Source organism: Gastrolobium bilobum, unplaced genomic scaffold, assembly GCF_033153095.1.
Source record: "Gastrolobium bilobum isolate Gb01-03AN ecotype WA unplaced genomic scaffold, APGP_CSIRO_Gbil_v1 utg26293, whole genome shotgun sequence".
Taxonomy (NCBI): Eukaryota; Viridiplantae; Streptophyta; class Magnoliopsida; order Fabales; family Fabaceae; genus Gastrolobium; species Gastrolobium bilobum.
In genome coordinates this window covers 59,621-65,384 of record NW_026897991.1, presented here as the reverse complement: position 1 = coordinate 65,384, position 5,764 = coordinate 59,621, and the positions used below count along the sequence as shown (strand labels likewise).

General features: G+C 39.7%; 1 non-coding gene across 1 annotated transcript; it reads right to left on the bottom strand.

Moving 5' to 3' along the window:
• Positions 1-1,219: 1,219 nt before the first annotated feature.
• Positions 1,220-1,326, bottom strand: LOC133312003 (small nucleolar RNA R71). Its single transcript, XR_009751628.1, has one exon. It is a non-coding gene; the product is annotated as a small nucleolar RNA R71 (small nucleolar RNA).
• Positions 1,327-5,764: the final 4,438 nt, after the last annotated feature.

Genomic DNA, 5,764 nt, shown 5'->3' with positions numbered 1-5,764 from the left:
GAGATTTTCTGAATTAAGGATTTCTATCAAAGAAGTAGTATAGAACAGGGATGTTTATATGACTTCTGTATTTGATAATCTCAACATCAGAATTCTAGTACTCAAGGGATTGATGTTAGAGTTCTGATGTAATCTTAAAACCTTAGTATTTCATGCATGTATTAAGAATGAAATCACCAAGGGATTGGGGTTTCTGATTAATGTTTCTATCAGGGTAGTAAGGGATTACATCTTGATGATAAGTAAAAGGTTGATTAACATCACATGGAAAGGAATTCATCATATGATCAATTTTTATATGGGTTATCATGGAGGAAAGTTGTTTTCTGACTACTTGTTGTTTTTATTAATTCCTAATCCATATTTACTTTGTGTCAATTTACTCAAAATCAATTTTCTGGTGACAAATTGTTCATGATTTTTACAAACTCTTATTTGATTCAAATTAGTTTTCTATGGTATATTGGTGTTTGAACACAATTCCTCGTGGGAACGATCTTTACTCATCATTTTATTACTTGTACGACTAGTGCACTTGCTAAACGTCCAACAAGTTTTTGGCGCCGTTGCCGGGGAATTTGTTTTTCAGCACTAACTAATACTATAGAATTCTGAGATTGAATCCTTTTATTTTCAGTATTTTAGTTTATGTTAAATTTCTGGTCAATTTTGATTCTGGTACATGCGAGGTACACTTGATCCAAATTTGTTGTTGTATGATCCAGAATTAGAAAGGACATTGAGGAAGCACAAAAGGGCAGCCAGGCAAAGGAGACAGTTGCAAGAAATCGGTGAATCAAGTACGGTTAATCAGGAAGATATAATGGCAGAGAATCACAGACCACCACCACCACAGAGGACACTGGGAGAGTACATGACTCCTTCAGTGGTTCCTCCAATTGGGAGTATTGTGCGCCCAACAGTGGAGCCCAACAACTTTGAATTGAAGCCTGCTTTGATACATTTGGTGCAGAAGGATCAGTTTGCTAGAACCAGTGCGGAGGACCCTTACTTGCACATAGAGAACTTCCTATTGTTGAGTGATACTGTGAAGATAAATGGTGTCACAAGAGATGCAATTCTGTTGAGACTATTCACTCATTCACTGACAGATGATGCAAGGAGATGGCTGCAATCATTGCCACAAGGAAGTATAACAACTTGGGATGATTTGCAAACCAAGTTCTTGCAAAGGTTTTTCTCAGCATCCAAGAGGGCCAAGTTGAAGGATGAAATTACAAGCTTTAAGCAGAAAGAGTCAGAATCTATTTATGAGGCTTGGGAGAGATTCAAGACTTTGTTGAGGAAATGTCCACAGCATGGAATTGAGGCATGGCAACAAGCAGCAATCTTCCTGCAAGGAATGACCACTAACACTAGAACCTTGGCGCATGCCACTGCTGGTGGATCATTGACTACCAAGACCCCTCAAGAAGCCTTAGATATCTTTGAGTCATTAGCATCTCAAGAATTCGATAATGCTCCAGTGGCTGACAGAAGGACATGAATTATCAGGTTGGATGGGTATGATGCTTTGTTGGCAAGGAATGATCAACTGATGCAGACACAGAGACAACAGCAGCAACAATTAGATACCCTTATTAAGCAACTCTCTTCATAAAAGGTAGCTTCTGTGGAAACAAAGAGTGCATGTGCTATCTGTGGTAAGAGCCATGTGACAGAGGAGTGTGATTATGGGGGATCATCAGAACAAGCAGAGGTGAATGGAGTGTGGTATGATCAGAATAATCAAAAGAACTACAACAATCAGGGAAAGAATGTTTATATGCCACCATGGAAAAACAAGAATCAACACCCAGGATTCAGCTATAGTTCCAACCACCAATTGAATCCACCATTACATCCTCCACCACCACATATGAAGGAGCAGTCAAGTGATCCTGCTGCATGGGAGAAAGCGTTTGCTCAGTTATCTAAGATAACTCAGGATTATATTCAGGGTTCTACTTCATTCAGGGAAGAGACAACTGCATTCATGCAGGAGACCAGAACTTCTTTCAGAAATCAGGAAGCATCAATCAGAAATTTGGAGACCCAGATTGGTCAATTATCAAGACAGATATCAGAGAGACCACAAGGGAAATTTCCAAGTGATACACTGGTGAATCCTAAGGAGCATTGTAAAGAAATTATGACAAGAAGTGGGTTGGTACTTCAACCAGGGAAAAAGAAGGTGGAAAATAAAAAGAATGAAGAAGAGGTTGTGGTTGAAGATGTAGTCTCTGATGATGAAGGAGAGAAAATGAGAAATGAGAAAAGTGAGAAGGAAGTAGTTGTTAGAGATGTTATAGTTGGAGTTGACAAAGAAGAGGAAGGGAAGGACAATAAGAATGAAGGAGAGGTAGAAGTTGGTAAAAATGCTTCCCCACAAAAGATGATGAAGTGGGAAAAGAAGAAGATGGCCGACAAGAAAGAACAGCCAGTTAGTTTATCTCCCTATGCTAAAGTTCCTTACCCTCAGAGGTTGAAGAAAGAGATTCAGAAGCAGCACTATGCAAGATTTCTGGATATCTTCAAAAATTTACAAATTAACATACCATTTTCTGAAGCACTGGAAAATATGCCTCACTATGCAAAATTCATGAAGGATCTTCTTACTAAGAAGAGGAAATTAACTGATGGTGAGACAGTGGCCCTAACAGCAGAGTGTAGTGCCCTAATCCAGAAGAAGCTTCCTACAAAAATGAAAGATCCAGGAAGCTTCAGTATCTCTATTGCTATAGGAGATGTGGAGGTGGGAAAGGCATTGTGTGATTTGGGAGCCAGTATAAACTTGATGCCATTGACAGTATGTAGAGCTTTGGGAATTAACACTTTAAAGGAGACCAATCTTATTCTGCATCTTGCAGATAGATCTATCAAGAGGCCTGAAGGTGTGGTTGAAGATGTCTTGGTCAAGGTAGACAAGTTTATTTTTCCAGTGGATTTTGTGATTCTTGACATGGAGGAAGAGGATACAGAAAGTCCTTTATTGTTAGGAAGACCCTTTTTAGCAACTGCAAGATCTTTGATAGATGTTGAACAAGGAAAGTTGTTGCTAAGGGTGGATGAGGAAACAGTTACAATTGATGTATTCGAAACCATCAAGCATCCTGTTGATGTGGAGGATTGTTTTAGATTGGATGTGATACAGGAGGTTGTGGAAGAAGTGAATAAAAAAGAAGAATTCCCAGTTGAGGAACAAAGATCAGAAGAAGAGATAGGTACAGAGGATTACCAAGAAGAGCCAGAAGTGGAAGAGCTTGAGAAGAAGATTGATGATATTCCAAAAGGAGCACCTAAGGTAGAACTTAAGGAATTACCTTCACATTTGAAGTATGTGTTCCTTGGGAATGATCAAACATATCCAGCAATCATTAATGCAATGTTGTCTGATGAGGAAGAAGGGAAGTTGATTAAGGTACTCAAGAAGAATAAAATGGCTATTGGATGGCAGTTTTCAGAACTCAAGGGTATTAATCCTTCCTTTTGCACTCACAAAATATTGATGGAATAAGAGGTCAAACCAGTAAGGCAACCACAGAGGAGACTCAACCCCACTATGAAGAAAGTAGTGAGAAAGGAGGTGGTGAAGTTGCTTGATGCTGGGATGATTTACCCAATTTCAGACAGTGCTTGGGTGAGTCCGGTGCAGACCGTGCCCAAGAAAGGGGGGATGACTGTGGTGAAAAATGAGAACAATGAGTTGATTCCCACCAGGACAATCACTGGTTGGAGAATGTGCATTGATTACCGGAGGCTGAATAAGGCAACCAGGAAGGATCATTTTCCACTTCCTTTCTTGGATCAGATTCTAGAGAGGTTGGCAGGACATGCTTTCTATTGCTTCTTGGACGGTTATTCAGGGTATAATCAGATAGCTGTGGCACCAGAGGATCAGGAGAAGACTGCTTTTACATGTCCATATGGAATATTCGCATACCGGAGGATGCCTTTCGGTTTATGTAATGCTCCTGCCACATTTCAAAGGTGCATGCTTTCCATTTTTTCTGATATGATAGAAGAATGTATTGAAATTTTTATGGATGATTTTTCTGTTTTTGGTTCTGATTTTGATGTATGTCTAGGGAATTTAGATTCTGTTTTGAAAAGATGTCAAGACTGTAATTTGGTTTTGAACTGGGAGAAGTGCCATTTTATGGTGACAGAAGGTATAGTTCTTGGACACAAGGTGTCTAGGAATGGAATTGAGGTGGACAGGGCAAAAATCTCTGTGATAGAGAAACTTCCTCCACCTGTAAATGTAAAGGGTGTGAGGAGTTTTCTTGGTCATGCAGGATTTTATAGGCGGTTCATAAAAGATTTTTCAAAAATTGCTAAGCCCTTATGCAAGTTATTAGTTAAGGATCAAGAATTCCTGTTTGATGATGAATGTTTGCATGCATTTCATGTTTTAAAAGAAAAGTTGACCACTGCACCTATCATGATGGCACCTGATTTTTCATTACCATTTGAATTAATGTGTGATGCCAGTGACTATGCCGTAGGAGTGGTATTGGGCCAAAGAGTGAATAAATTGTTGCATGTCATTTACTATGCCAGTAAGATCTTAAATGATGCACAAAAGAATTATGCTACTACAGAAAAAGAATTACTGGCTATTGTGTATGCATTTGACAAATTCAGGCCATATCTGTTAGGATCAAAAGTTATTGTTTACACTGACCATGCAGCTTTAAAGTATTTGTTGAGCAAGCAGGATGCTAAACCCAGGTTGCTCCGCTGGTTGTTACTGTTGCAAGAGTTTGAGGTAGAAATCAAGGACAAAAAGGGAGTTGAAAATTTGGTGGCTGATCACTTATCCAGGATTACAGAAAAAGAGCTTCAAGAAGGGCCGGAAGTAGTGATCAGAGAAGAGTTTCCTGATGAACATGTTTTGGCAATATGTGTTGTAACAGAGATGGTTGGGGATAAAGTCTTATCTATCAGTACACCACCATGGTTTGCTGATTTTGCCAACAATAAAGCTGCTGGATTGATGCCTAAGGATTTAACATGGCAACAGAGGAAGAAATTTCTGCATGATGTTAAGAGGTATATTTGGGATGAGCCATATCTTTTCTATAGATGTTCAGATAGTGTGATCCGACGGTGTATTCCAGAGGAAGAACAGAAGGATGTGTTGTGGCATTGTCATGGTTCTGCATATGGTGGACATTTTGCAGGTGAGAGAACTGCAGCAAAAGTTTTGATGAGTGGCTTCTACTGGCCCACTTTGTACAAGGATGCAAAGAAGTTTGTGGAGGCATGTGACAACTGTCAGAGAACTGGGAATATTTCTAGGCGACATGAAATGCCGTTGAACAATATCCAGGAAGTGGAGATCTTTGATGTTTGGGGTATGGATTTTATGGGACCTTTCCCTTCTTCCTACTCTAACAAGTATATATTGGTGGCAGTTGATTATGTTTCCAAATGGGTTGAGGCTATAGCTACACCAACCAATGATTCCAGGGTGGTGATTGCTTTTCTGAGAAAGAATATATTTTCAAGATTTGGAGTCCCTAGAGCTATCATTAGTGATGGGGGCACTCATTTTGATAATAGGATGGTGGAGTATGCCTTGGCTAAGTATGGAGTGAGGCACAAAATAAGCACTCCATATCACCCACAGACTTGTGGTCAGGTTGAGATTTCCAACAGGGAATTGAAGAGAATATTGGAGAAGACTGTTGGGAATGCTAGGACCCAGTGGTCCAAGAAACTTGATGACACCTTATGGGCATACAGGACCGCTTTCAAA